The sequence below is a fragment of the Ostrea edulis genome, chromosome 7 (assembly GCF_947568905.1).
Source record: "Ostrea edulis chromosome 7, xbOstEdul1.1, whole genome shotgun sequence".
NCBI classification, from domain to species: domain Eukaryota; kingdom Metazoa; phylum Mollusca; class Bivalvia; order Ostreida; family Ostreidae; genus Ostrea; species Ostrea edulis.
Genome location: NC_079170.1, coordinates 49876049 through 49892588, shown reverse-complemented (window position 1 = coordinate 49892588; position 16540 = coordinate 49876049).

Below are 16540 nucleotides of genomic sequence, written 5' to 3'. Positions count from 1 at the left end.
ATTCCGATTATGTTTCGAATGCACGCGAAATTTCCATTACCTTTGCAATCTAGTCCAACCTGATATTTAGCTATTGTGTATAATTGGATGAAAATTGGTCCCTTTGGAGAAAATGGTTCATAGATTAATCCCAATAAATCTTGTGCGGGGTCTGACACGAGAAGATAAATATGGGAATTACCTTTAATATACACCAATTAGTCCCGTGCTTGTATACATGGGTGTACTTGAAATGAATGCATATTTGTACCATATGCCATTATAGTGTTCCTGCATGCGTCATAGCATAACGACACCGTATAATACATTGAATCCGACAAAAACAAATGCAATCCACAATATCCATGACTAGTTATGGTTGAATTTGTTTATAAGAATTTGAATGATCCGAAGCTGTCTCTATACAAATGCACACTACTCAACTGGTAAACCCGAATCACTGGCATTTGTTCAATATATTGAAGTTTATTTTACAGTGCACGGGATACTTAATCCTTCCAGACACCCGATTCCACCTCTGGTATGTCCAAGGGTCCGTGTTGGACCTAATCTAAATTTTGTATTCTTTATAGGGTTTATGAGATTGATCACTGTTCGTTATCTTCACTTTTTCTTGTAACATCACATGCAGGCATTGTACCTTGATTGTCAATAATTATGTATCTTGGTCGGAATGCATTTTCCATATGTATCAGTTTTGGGAATATCGAGAGTTCATCTCTGTTGGTAAAATTTGCGCTCATGAATACAATATTTGGATACGAAAACGAGTATAAAACACGTCACTACAGTCCTGTTACTGCATGTCCTGATGTTCTGATCGGTCGACAGCTTACTCTTACCAGACACCTGATTCCACCTCTGGTATGTCCAGGGGCCTGTGTTTACTCTATTCTAAATTGTGTATCTTTAAAGGAATTCTGATATTGATTACTGATCGTTATTTTCACTTTTTTCATATTAAAGATGTATCATATTTAAAATGTGGATCTCTAACAGTCACATTGTATGATTATAATACTGAGCTTGCAATGAACCCTCTTCATTCTACCACACTTCTGACATCCATTGAACATGGATTAAGGCCTATGTTTGGGTCAAGTTGATAATATATTGAAATTTCATTCTATTTCATTAAAATATTCCCGATTTCGAGACAACCAGCAGAAAAAACTATTTGTATTATTATTACAATCTACCAAAAGTATGTAATTGATGTCCCAGGGTAAGGGATAACGTCTTGTCCCAAGATATTGATCATATGTTAACAAATGCATTAACTTCATTTTTTTTAAATTCCTTTTTATTCATTTACATGTACATCAAGGACACGAAGCTTTATAAGCATTGAGATTTCTATTAAATGTTCTGAATATTCAGGGTTTTAGAACTTTAATTTAATAGAAAATTGCATTTTGCTGTGATGTGATAAAACTTAATCTGGTATAATAATTGTAACTTATCATCTGTGTGTGGTAGTGGTACCACTATATCTATCATTTAATGCAAAGCAATAAGAATGGAGAATCATAAACACACACAAGTAACACAATGATTTTAAAGACCAAAAAAACTGTGTATACTCGTGTGCCCTTCGAACCTCGTGTTAACGCTGGTCTTTATGTACTTGCAGTCAAACGTATTGTATCGTTACCAATCATGAACGTTATATTAAGAAGTATATTACTTTTGTAAAACTTTTCTACGTAACAAAGGTATCGTGTACAGAAAACGTATGTCGATCACTACATGAATTAATCATTATCCCTAAATAAATGCTACCTATATTCAATTGCTCTAACTCTCTGAAGTCTAATGATGAAGACAATGAACCATTCGGTTGTTAGTCACCTTTTCTTTATATTACGACGTTCAACGATAAACAGAATGCCCAGAGTACAACGAAGGCCTATATTTATAATCTGATGGACAAAACTTTATCTGGAAATGCCGAAAACATGTCGATTTTTGTGATGCCAGTGGATAGCGTGTGGTATTTGTGGCGTGCTATGTATAGCTGAAGATATATTGGCAGGTTTTCGTTGCTAGAGGAACGCCCCAAAAATGGAAGTTTTTTGCCAGACATGTAGGTCAATGTTCGTTTGAATAGATAAGTACAAAGTTGGAACTAATGTTTCTGTTCTGCAAAATTGTATTGTATGACTCGATAACCGATATGGTTATTGTGCTCCACCATTTGTCTACAATCATATCAAATGAATTCTACTAAACTGTTATTAATAATAGTAGTCTGTCCTTTAGTCGTAAGAATTGTAAACTGTAACATGAAACAAGGAATTACTAGTACTTGTGATGGTAGAATTGTTAAGGTCATTGTTTCCTCAGTTTTTTCTGATACTAGGAACATATAATCATATTTCTTGAACTCATGTTAACCTGTCAACGACAGAAAGCTCCCATGAATCCTATTTCAAGGCGTGTTTTTATAAATAGACAAGACAGTCTTTCCTAGGTAAAGAATTTGTATTTCTGATTTCTTATTGTTTAATGGATTATTATTTCATGGACTGATTCGTTTTCTGTAAAATGCAAATTTCAATAAGCTGTATCATATCAAAAGACAGTGTGATACATATCAAATACAGTTTTGGATATTCGTATTTAGCTCTTGTTATTGCGTATGCAAAATGGTCTATGGAGATCTAGAAACGTTTGTCAGTCATATCGTGAGATATCGTTTAGGTCGTGGTGATCTAGAACTTTACCCATGGCTCTGTTAATTACGCGGTCCACAGAGGTATAAACGTATACAGGAGTGGAGCTCGGTTTCAATATTCGTGGGTCCGTAATGTTGCATACAGTTGGTAAACGTATTCCCCAGACCCTGAAATTGACCAGACAGTAGCTGTAAAAACGATACAGAAGCAAGTAGAGGGAGCAATGTAATTTGGGAAACTTTATAATAGTGATTAATGGCCATGCTTGATTTAGTGGTGAATCGTTCCTTGTGTTTTTTTATCTATCTGTTGATTTGAGCATTTTCCGTGTTAGTGAGTGAAAAGCGTACGTCTGCGGGATACTTAGTTTGAACTAGTACAATTCCAATGAAACACCGGGTATTCTGCCTTAAGCGACATTAAGCAAACACTGATGAATGTTGCTGTAGACGTTCAAAAGAAAATTCAAATACCATACTAAAGGAAAGGTCGGTCATCAAGAAAACAAAAACACATAAGGAAAGCATACACAAATCTTATAATTTTGAAAGGGGTGGGTTAAAATTATCTTTTAAGATGTATGAATATTCGGAGTATGCAGTTTACATGCAGAAAGGATGCACAAGGAAAGGAATGCTTATCCGTTTCCCAATAGATAGAAAAACATTTGACATACTATGGACATTGAATATAACACACACAGGTACAATTAATTATTTTGTTGGTTCCAATACAATATATGATACCTAAGTTTGGTCGGTCCAGTGCCACTGACGATAAATTCCAATGTAAAGTGGATATTTTAATGTATATGGTGCTCACATATCAAATAGGAATGAGATTCTTCCATCATTACCGGTGTATGGTGTTTATGTCTCTCAACTGATCCGATACGCAAGAGCTTGTTCTGCATATGATCAGTTTTTAAATCGAGACTGGCCAGTGACAAAGAAGTTCATGTTATAAGAATTTCAACAGTCTCGTTTAAATACAGCATATCGCATTTTATGGTCGTTATAACGATCTAATTCACCAATACAACACGGCGGGTGTGGCTGGTCGACAGGGGATGTTTAATCCTCCAAGGCACCTGATACCAGCTCTTTTATGCTCAGGGATCTGTGGTTATCCTACTATGAATTTTGTATTCTTTATAAGAGTTCTGAGATTGACAACTGCTCGTTATCTTCACATTTTGAATTTGTTAAGGTAGGTTTTGTAACTATTCTCGTTTTCTTAAGAGGCAATGGTTGCTTCAAACAGTAAGGAGTAAGTGTTAAGATTCTCATGTTGAAGGCAAGATCATTTATTATCACGTCATCTAGGTTAAATGTATGTAGTAAGTCGTTGGTTGCAAAAGTTTTGTGAAAGAATTGTTTGCCTGTGTTATAGGCAGATAGCAAGAAAATAAAATGCCTGGGAAACGTGATATAAAAGAATGAACGTAAATTTCGGAAGAAAATATCACAGATGGAAAATGAGAATATGATGATTGGACTTTGATGGAATTGGTCCTTTTGGAAGGAGTAGGTGGTAGAAGTGCTGCAATGTTAATACACGAAGTGGAACCTGGTACTACAGTACTGTAAAGTCATCGGAAAACAAAGCGGCGGAAAGTAGTTCTAGTAACCATAATCTTAGTGTGAACCATTCCATAAAATTATAAAATAACGACACCGGAGCTTGCAGTAATTTAAATGACTTCATGTAGAGCACAGTAAAGAAATATTTTTACTCACAACTGGTTCTCAAAACATGACCACGACAGCTTCCTCGCTCCCTATTTTGATCACTATTTTAATAACCTTTTCTTTTTTTATATAATGATTAACACTTTCAGGTAATATCTAATAATGGTGATCATTTTACTCAAAAACTATACAATGAACTTGATTACTGCTAATATATGCGAGGACATGATGTAGTATTTAGGTGTTCAGTTTATATTGTATGTATCCGCTATTTTACTACAATGTGAGATGATGAAATGGGCCGCAGTAGGAAGAAGTATTAAGTTTTATTCCTATGAGGATGGTATGAGATATCACCAAAACTCACACGATATTGGCAATGTCCAATTAAAGCAACCCGAAAAATGTATGACCTCACTTTTTCGACCAGACGTAGTCAATCGTGTAGATTGCATACGAATGGAATTTCTTTAAGTACTTGCCCATGAACATCTTCCACATCACGAGGGAGATGAATTATCAGTCTTATGGGATGGAAATTGGACAAACATTGTTTGTTACACGTACACAAAAAGAATGAAACTAGCAGGTGTCTTAATAAAACAAAAATAGCATACATGATTATGCTGTTGATGAATTTATCAATTTTGTAGATTACGAAGATATCGTATTGGTGTTATGCCACCCATATTATCATCCAAGTGTCAAACGATTAATCAGTCTATTTGGATTGTTTTTTAGGTCTAAGAATAGAAATTACTTTCAATATTCAAATTGAAAGTAGGTGTTTGTGTTCGTTTTCATGCGTTTTCTATACAGTTGAAGGCATTTTTATATAATGACTTTCAAAACGAACTCCCAAACTATCATGCTGGTCACGTTATCCACAGAGGGTATACGTGCAAAGCTAGTTGGCGGCAGATGGTGGGGAAGACATGACTATAAAGGTATAATAGTACTGTTGGTAAGGCGGATTGTCAGTTGAAGGACTCCTACTATTTCTTTTGCGCTGTCTCTTGTACATATGTTAATTGCCATTCATTTGGACGTCTGTCACGAAGACACTTGCTAATTCAGCATTCCAAAAGTTTAATTCTGTGACTACTGTATAAAATCAATACCAGGATGTTGCCTTGTGACCTTACGTAGAATAAGAGATAATCCGCAGGTATCACAGACCGAGTACTCGTGCAGAGCCAATACCACGTGACAATACATGCCTGAATAAGCCTCAAAATAGTATACTGTATATCTATATTTATTTATTCCAATGGTATAATCATAGACCAACTGTGGAGCACTGTCTTCTTAAATATCAGCCGGGCCATCCCTTTGACTTTGCAAATCATAACGACAATGTTGGTATATGCATTGGTTTCAAAACCAAATACATATTTCCAATGTTTTTATAATTTAAAGAAATGAAAAATCTAAGATATTGTTTAGAAATGCTACCGGGACGAGATGCACCAAGGCAAAAGTTGGATGAAGTTAGATAAGTGTATGATATTGTTGTGTTGATGTGAAATAAAAGTTGAAATAGGTACATCTACTGATACAGGATTTTATGTACACGGAGTAGCAACCAGTCATCGCAACAGTCAACGACTAAGATATGACACATTTCATGGATATTGTTGGAGTTAGACCACATATACGGGACATGACTATCAGTTTCACCCTCTATATAGATGGAAGAATCAGTATTTATGGTGATGAGCCCAGGAGATCAGATTGTGCTAGTCTGTATCATTTTGACGTGCAGATCTTCTTTCTTCCAGAAAGATGTTTTAACTCTTCCCAGCGCATATATTATGTAAGTTGAATGTAGCGCCTTGGATAATTCGGTGATATTACAAACACATTTTCTTTGAAAAACAAATCTCCCGAGTTTTACGTATTAGTATAGACCTTCTATAGAGAACGTCTAGACGTTGGAATGACCCAATCGAAAAGGGAGTACATTTAATAGAACTCGGCTTTGATTTGTTGCCTTAATGAATAAAGTGACAACTGCATATTGTAGTGAGAAAAATTGCAAAGAAAGTTGCATTTGACGTTTCGTTGGCAAATACATCATACTGCACAAAACAAAAGATTGTATTTGAATGTAAGGTGTTAAGGGGTATCTAAATATGCAGCTTAAACTTAGAATAAAAAAGAGGACCGTTATTTGGTGCTACATTGTACGTCAACTAACGTCAATAACTTCATTAGATTACGTGTATTGTATACTCATGTATTTTATAAACTTTCCACCATTGCATTTCATATTTTTGAATAAATATGCATCACGTGTTTTTTTTGGTTTTTTTTTTGTATGTATGCATTAATTCTATAATACGTAAAAATGTATGTTTGATAAAGTATGGTGTCACAAATTCCAGTATCTAAATTTTAGAATACCTAAATTTCCCAAACCATGGAAATGAACAGGTAAAAGCCATCAACCATGCTGAACATGTATGGATGCATCTTTCAAATAATAATCCGACGTCCTCAAAACATAATACGATAATTATATTAATTATATAAAACATGTAAATGTCAAGACATGATAATGGAAAATCTTTTCATCCTTAATTACTTATAGCGACTTAATGAGGTCCAGACATCAGAAAATGCAGTCTGGGGGATTTGTAATTTGTGCCAAATCGATAGAGCTATATACATGTATAAGCAATTATTAATGAAAATGTAAAGGCTACATAAGGTCAACGATTGTTGACTTATTGATTTCAATTAGTGTTTGAGCACGGACTTGACGTAATCAACGTTGGTACAATTATGTAATATAATGAAGGGAAATGAGGGAGGGCACGGAGAGGTCCACGTGTACATGTATGTATCTTTGTCGCAGCTGTATGCGCATTTGGTTACTTATAGCCAATAGCATGCATTACTCTTGTATTAACTCAAAGTAAACATAATTCCAGCACAACTTGTCATGAAACATTGAATGAACTTAATGTCCTCTATGTGTACTTGCTTTAATTTTATACACTTTATATATAGCCTGCGCAGTATTCCGTACATGCTCTTAAAATTTGCTTGTACTTGTATTATGTTTTATGGGAAAACGTATCAAGTAGAAACTTTGTACAAATACATGCTGCTGACCAGAGATTTCCAGAGTCACAGATCTGTTCATAAGAAGAAGAGGAAAATGAACCATTAGAAGTTTTACCCGGAAGTGTTGATTTAATACTGTATTTCAGTGTATACGGATCGACCATTTCTTACGTGATAAGAACCGCATTAAAAAAGAAACCGCAACAATCAATGTAAAAGCCTTCAAACCAAAATATGGGGATTTCTACTTACATGTTTTGGATCAGTGGTCTTTTCGCTGTATGCTGTCAATGTACCGTGTACGTGGTATGAAATGAGCTTCCCACGACAAAGTCCAATGCTGTTTTGAAAACCCCTGAAATGCACTGATTATACCACGAACAACTCTTATTTTAAAGATATCCCTTTGCACTACCGCATTGCCCTCTGCATAATATGTCTAGTGTAATACTAATAATCAATTACCAAACCACGATCTGCATTTCGTCAGCATGCTTTTAGTTTAAGTACAGAGTTGAAATCTATTGCAAACCATAATCCATAGAACTTAAATGAATTGGAACTTATATTTGATGTATTTCAAATTACTTACAACATAAGTAGTGCCTGGTTGCTCTGCTCTTTCGTCAAGATAATAGTGTCCTCCATATAATAGTGGTGTATGAAGAAAATGGTCAAGAGAAAGAAAATGAGAATTGATGTTTAACAATACACGATATAAAACAAGTGTCATAATGAAATGCAATTATCAATTAAATGCTTTTTGCATTATATTTACTTCTTAACCATGAATACTTGAAATATTGATGTTCCCTTTACGCAGAATGGTGGGAACTTAACCAGGTGGTCTCTTAAAGAGACCAAATGGGGTAGTAATGTTTGATTAAAACTGATGATTGTTTTTTTTTTTTTTTAAAGAATGTTGATCTTCTGTGTTTGTGGAACATGTTGGTCACCTGCTATGAATCAGTCTTCATTCTTTATAAGAGTTTAAATGTACACTTGCATTTGGATGTGAACCTGTACTAAACTTGAACATAGATGTTAACTTGGATTGAACTCTATTGTGGATATGAACCTGTACATGATTTGAATGTGATTATGTGTTTGATGAAAGGTGAAAATAACGAACAGTGATCAATCTCATAACTCCTATAAGCAAACAAAATAGAGTTGGGCAAACGCGGACTTGATGTGATCAATGAATGTGTTCTTATACATGTAGTTACATCTGCAGAGTATGTATTCTATATTCTCTGCATCGTATTGTGTTGAATAACATGAAGTAGGATGGATAATAAATTATCAAAGTATAGGGGAAAAGTTACCACTTTCTTTTCAAAGGTTTAATTCTCTTGGAAAACGTTTTACTCGCAAATTTCAGCATACAATAATTTGCTTATCATTAGGAATTATGTTGTTGGGTTTTTTGTATATAAATAGGCAATTTAAACCGTTTTCGCAAGCGTGAGATCCCGGTTTCGATTCTCGATCCCGGCACTGATTCAACCCCAAGACGCTTAACATACATGTACATTGTAGGTATTGACTGCTCCGTCACCAAGAACCCGATATTACAAGTAAGAGTCACGGGTCTTTCGGGTATGATCTATAAATGAAGATCCTTGTGCCACGGTAGACGTTACCACGATGAAGAATCATTGACACATATGTAGATATTCACTTAAAGCTGGCGATAAGTCTCTACCTGAGTAAAGAAAAAAAAAATTGATCGAAGTGGACCTTTAAAAACGGAGGTCCCAAGTCGCGGCAGGCGTTGGCACGTTAAAGAACCATCACTGCTACGGCCCTGAGCCCTATGTATAGGTCTGAATTTGTGGTACTTCATCTATAGCTGGTGACGTCTCAACATGAGTGAACAATTCTCGCCGAGACGATAAAACAAACAAACAATCAAATTGGACGTAAAACAACAAACAAATTTCTGATTTTCGTGAGTGATTTGATCTCCGCGCCATGTTTTCACCCTCTCAGTACCAGTTAGAAGTAAGAGTTTAATGTTCATATCCTTTTGACGACCGTAGATTTTGAAGAATGTTCCGCTCAAGGGGGTGGGTAGGAAAAAATCCTGTTTAATATGCTACAGAATGAACATCGGAATCTGTTCTCTAGTGTCCAAAGTTAACGGCGCTTGGGTCACTCCGACAGGACGTGTGCTTTTAGGATGTAATTTTTCACCTTTCGTCCTCCCCTTTTGTCACCTTCTAGTGAGTTTTCTCTTTCTTTTGACGCTTGGATTGTATGTGTGCCTATTAACCAAAAGCTATACACTTCCAATTTGAAGGGTATATCAATCCGGAAAAATGTTTTCATGAAACTCCTCTGCTTGTCGCGTATTTAAGGATCTATAACAATTGGCGGAATAAAAGCTGACCTTTGTAAATTAAAAAAAACACGACAGAATGCAACTTCCGTTTCCGTACTATTCCAAATATGTTATGATATCATCCCGTGGAGCCGGGCGGAGGACGGTCACTAGATTACGCATTTTTACGCTATGACTGTGAAAATGATATTTGATTTCACAAATTAAAACAATGAGCGAGAATCCACAATCCATTTATAATACAAGCTTTTGATTCAACATTTGTACTCACCATGGAAATATTCAAAGTCAAGTTACTCGACGCTCGCGTCAAACCTAGGCGAACATATTATAAGCAACAACTGTTCTTTTCCCACACGCCTGGTGTTAGAAGAAGGAGTCACGGGTCTTTCGGATATCACCTGAAAAATGGGGTCGAGTATCATGTGTAAATGTTTGCACGAAAAAGAAACCATCATTGCTACGACATTGAACGCCATATATAGACCAGAATTTGTGGCACCTCACTTATAGCTAGTGACGTATCTACATAGTAGTGAGACATTCTAGAATGGGACGTGAAAAAGCAAAAAAGCAAGCGGTCCGAATATCAAAGAAAATTTTAATGACATGATGATTATGATCATCCAGATATTTTTACATGTATCAAAACATTGTTTGTTTTCGTTGCTGTACTGCATGTTTATTCCTTTTCATTATATTCATATTATCGTTTTGCAACTATTAAAAGTTTAACAATGTTGCAGAATTTATTGCTGAGAAATAGATAGGCATTTCTTCCGCCTTAGAACCTCATATCCTTACATGAAAACTTTTTGTGGAATAAGGAATTCCGTATAATTTTCGTTTCTGTGTGACTGATCCTTAAACAAGGGACTACATTCCTTCCATAGAATGGACCAAACAATCTTGTCAACAAAAATATGCAAGGCATTGTAAAGTTATCTTGCGCAAAAAACATGCTAATGACGTATTATTGAAATTTAAACTGTTTATAGTGATAGACGTTTTACATCTGTCATTCCGAGCTATACATTATTAACTCTGATCTGCATTTGAATATGTTCATGGTATACAAGCATAAAACCATGCTTTTTTTATTTAGACATAATAAATATTAATTGTTATTCAGGAACATATATATTTAATCTTTTCGTGCCAAATCAAGCCCCACAGTATTTAATTATTTCTATTCGGTGTATCTTTTTTCATGTACGTGTCCCTCGTGTGATTATAAGTTGACCAGGAACTAGCACATACATATTAGGGATGCGAGTAATCAACTTTAAATGACTTCCAATTATATGGCCCTTTGTAGATTTAAGTATGGACCAGTCATTTCGCCTATCAGGCGTAGTATATCGATTTCCTATAAATCGTAGTCACATTTTCGTTCCTAACATCTCAATTATCTGCTGTAATTCAATAAAAAGGGTGAATATTAGAGTATTTAGCCTCTCTTACTCTCTCCAAGTAACAGACTGATAAGATGACTCAATAATAGAATCGTACATGCATATCTAGCAATTAGTTTTAAAAACACACACACAAATTAACAGCTTCGTGTTCAATTCAATGTAACTGCTAAATATTCAATTTATCTACAGTTACATATATTTTGTTTACCGGATTTACATCATAATCGTTTCTTTGGAGGACGGAAGTTAGAGACAATCTGTCAAACACAATCTGGCTGCAGTAATACATTCCTCCCACGTGTTCACCAGGGTGGCGCGTCTGGCGTTGTCGGTAGCCGAGGGTTTTAAACTTTTAAACCACAAGGCAGAAACTGTAAGCAACTATCAAGTCCGGAGAAGCTAGCAGCTCCTAAGGTAAATCATCAAAGGACTGGGAGTACTCATGGAAAAACATTTGATTTGAAACTTAGTTTTCAAGGATAAGTTAACTTAAATTCATTTTTAAGGTAGAAAAATGTCAATAGCAACACGCACGAGCAAATTAACTAACATGAAAAGCTTATGTTAATGATGATTTTAATATATATGTATGATTTGAAATAATATGGTAGTTTTAAATGAGATTAACCATACCTTTCATTTTCGGATTTTGTTTTTAGCGATATCGGATTTCAGTACCACCCGGTGGTTCGGTTGGGGGATGGGGTGTTTGGACCTATTTGGTGTCCTTATATCAACGTTGTCTTTGAAGGAAGAGAGATAGCGCGGGCACAACCGAGAGTTGTGAAAAAATCGCATGATCGGCATTCGGTGCTGCAGTAGACCCCGAACCCCCCTAGATTCAGGTGAATCGGGGGGGGGGGGGTAATTGACCCGTGCAAATTGAATTGAGCCTTAAGTTGAAATAACAACAATGGAATGCTCTTGGTGATTTGATATCCTATGATTTCATAGTAAGCAATACACTCTGATGGTTCGTTTGACGCTTGAATTTGTTTTGACGCGAGAGTCGGTTGTGAATTTGTACCAATGAAGTTGTACTTTTGAAGGAAATAACAATCTCGGTTTTATTCTATGTACGATTGCATAAAGGGTGACATGAATTATCACTTGTTTTTCAAAGAAATTTGATATGAATTAAATGATTGTGCAGGTGACCGCCTGTTTCCACAGGGGATTTTGGGTTGTACAGTAAATCAACCAATAAAACAGTTCCACAGCAGATATTCATAATTAAGGTATTTTGATACGCACGGCGTTTTGGGGGGGTGTATTATGATCAATAGTGTCGAATTTCTAGTGTTTAAATCTAATTCCTTTTAAAAACGGTAACATTTTTATTACTATTTCTATAGCCCAATGTGACGTAACTTTATTTTTTTTCTTACAATTACCGAATTTTCCAGCCAATGAGATTTGCCGTTATAAGTAAAATAGTATTTAATGATAAAATAATACATGTTTTCTAAAAGATCGAAATGAACTTACACGTACAATTATGCATACTTTTCCTGAAGCATACATTATTTACAGATGTTTCCTATGTGTAAATAATCGCGTTCGTTTTTGATAAACATTATCTTGTTTGATGTAGTATTCATAAGTTTTTTTTTCAGTTAATATCTTGATCGTGTTAAATAAAATATAAGAATGGCGTGACAAGAAGCGACATATTCATATTCCTCGTGTTATAATACAGTTTATCTATAAAAGTGATAAAATATTACCTCTTTAAAAGTCAATATTAAACTTAAACACTGGAAATTCGACATTATTTATCATAATACACTCTCACAGCACCAACATGCATATCAAAATACCTTAATTATGAATATCTGCTGTTTAGCTGTGTTCTAGCTGAATATTATATTGATATTGATAAAACGTGCATAGAAAAACACCCAATGACAATTTCTAAATCAAATGATAGCATGATGTAAAATTTTCCCACAAAAATTTCTTACAAAATACATAACTTCCCAATAAAATGAAAATGACGGACATTCGATTTCCAACGTGCAGTAGAATGTATTTTTCACATTGCTCTCATTGTTTTAATTTGATCGATCTACTGCACAATCCCAAATCTCCTGCACAATCCAACATTCCCTGCACAATCCAAAATCTCCTGCACAATTCAAAATATCCTGCACAATCCAAAATTTCTTACACAATCCAAAAACTGCACAATCCAAAATTTCCTGCACAATCCAAAATCTCCTGCACAATTCAAACTCTCCTGCACAATTCCAAATCTCCTGCACATTGGTAAAACTTCACTACAAAATATCGCATCAAAACATGTTTACTCAAGGCTGAATTCAATTTACACGGGTCAACTTACCCCCGACTCAACTGAATCTAGGGGTGTCTGCAGGCACAAACGGATGTCGATCATGCGAAGTTTCTTTTACAACTTTCGGTCGTGCAGTAGCTCGATTGATGCCGTGCATAATGCTCACAGGTTGGTAGGGGATCCTATACAGGGAAGTAGTCTGTGATACACATGAAGTGTTGTTTAACTCGCATGAACTTTGACATTTTCCATATTTCATAGGGATTATACGAGTTTAATGACTACTTCTCTAGTGCTAATCATTGAAAAGAAGGTAGAATGAACCCAAGAACAAGATAGAGCACCCCTAGCGTTATCTGCCCTCTCCGTTTGCAGCTGTATGGGTACCACTAGTGGTTCCAGGGGGCCGGGACGGAGTTGAAATCCCTTCCCATACCTTGCCAGGGAAGAAAGGGACAAAATGACCACTGGACAGAAGACAAAACCATGGAAGGTATTCGATGTCATGAACACAAGAGTTCTGTGATGCCCTTAAGTGTTGTTAAGTCAGCCTAAACTTCCGACATTTTCCGTAAGCCTGAACATTGATGTTTTATATATGTCATAAACATTTAGGAGTTACACGGGGATCTGTAATGCAAGCTATTTTTAAAAACCCCGTGAGTAGGGGTCTCTAGTACTATCATTTCCAGTAAATGACATCTATTGATATTGAGGTCACAAGAACAAATGTGAATGGTCAAACTGGGCATACATGTAGTAAGATACTGTTTGCTCATTATCTTGAGAACCCTTGGCTTGACAGATATCAACTTTGTATACAGGTACCCACTAAAGAGTAGATGACTTGAATTAGTCAAAATGTCTTATGGGATCACAGGAGATTATAAATCAATTCACTCTGGATATTACAAAATCTTGATTTTTATCTTTAGAATCCTTTATCTGATAGATATTAAACTTAGTATTGTGGTTGTCCCTGACTAGTAAATAACCCATAGTTTTCAATATAAATACAGAGATTTTAAATTTAAAGATATCTTTCAGTATTGCCACATGAGGAATATACTTATATATGTTTCTGAAATTGTCTTGTTACAATCGGTATCATAAGAATCTACTGCATTAAGAAAATAGTTAATTGAATTTCCAAGCACAGTGTATCATAAGAAATTGTAAAGGAATTTGTCCTGACCCTATGGGTCCATCGGGCCGTACAGTCAGACATTGTACATTCACAACTCTAAATAAGGGAAGGGAACGATAGCCCCTGGAGTCCACCACCTTGCCTTGCCCTTCAATTCATTCGGCCTTATCAAAGATTAGGGCCAGAGTGGCCTTCCAATAATATGTCGATTGACATGAGAAAAAATACCAAAGTTCACACAAAGTAAATTTCAATTTAGATACTAGTACTTTTCGGGTCGCTTACTTGAATGTACATGTAAGCTCAAATGGATCCTACTTTCAATAACAGAGTTGTAAAAGGGACCCAAAATCAGTCCCAACGCCTTAGGACCACATGGTACTACGCAAAGCCAAAGCGTGGAGAATGATAGTTCAAGGCATCCCTTACCTTAACTTCCGGGTTCGTTCCGCCGTATCTTCAAAGATTATCAACAGAATAGCCTTCCTTTATCATTTTTCTCACATTGTGAAAAGGAAAACGTCAATGTTTAGGAGAACTAAACAAATAAACTTTGAGGTAGTATAAGTCTCTTCTATGCATGGCGTTGAGTACCCTTAAGGACTCCCTGTACTGGCCACTGGAGCCTACGGATGGTACCCCTACATTTAATTTCAGGCGAGCTAAATCACGCCTTGCATAGTTACAGACTAACTGTATTCATGTGACGGAGTATTTCCTCGGTTCCCCACCCTGACCAGCGGTCACTTTGTTCCACCTTCCCATGACAGGGTTAAAAAGATCCCTAGGGGGCCTCTACCTTATCCTTGGGTTCGTTAAGTCTTGTTTTCAAAGATTAGCACCAGAAAAGCAATTATTAAACCTATATTTTCTGTGAAAAGCGCAAAATACATGTATCAGAGTTCATGCTAGCTAAGAAACACTACCAAGAATCACAGGAATAGAGCACCGCTTAGGGATCACCTACACCGTGCAGTGGAGACATAGTCCTTTCCTCCCAAGAGAGAGAATAAATAAGGACTCCAAATTCACGTTAGCTCTCTGGGATTATCGGGTTTTACCCTCTTGTCTGCAACTGCATGGAGTACCTCCCAGGATCTCCTACCCCTTCTAGTGGCAACGGTTCCCCTCTCTTCTCCCATCACAGGTTAGAGGTAGAGACTCCACATCTGCTCCGACCCCATGAAACCATTGGATGGTATCCCTACAGCTCAAAAGTGAAGGCATGTAAAGATAGTCCTTTTGTCGCGTACATTACCCATAGTCTCTTTTTGTCTCGTTGTCAATTTTGGAGCTAGAGAGAGGCATTAAACCATAATATTGTTTTTTCAGATACGGAAAATAGCAATGGTCAGGCGAACAAAGCCTCACACAGACCTCTTGAAAGGAGGAAACAGGGACTCCAAATCTGTGAAGACCCTCTGGTGGCACCAACTCCAAACTGTAAGCGGGGAATGATAGTCCTTAAGGTCGTCTACCTTGTCCTTTGGTACGTTTTCGCCTTGTCTTCAGAGATTAGCACTAGAGTAATTAAACCCTTATATTTTCTATGAGATAAGACAAATTGCAAAGTTCATGCAAGCTAAACACATTTCAGGGTATCACATACCTCTTATTTGCATGGGATTCCTTGACAGAGTAGAAATACGGACCTCCAATGGTAACAAAGTCCTTTCCTCCCACGACAGAGAATAAATAAGGACTCCGAATACGTCTCGACTCTCTGGGGTCACCGGATTTTTACCTGGGTTTTTTTCTACAATGACATGGTATCTGTTCAGATTGATTCCAACCCCCTGAAGCCACCGGATTGTACCCCATGTAGGTTCAAAGTATACTATATATCACCATCATCCTTTAAACGTTTCTGCTACTGTTTATACAATGGAAG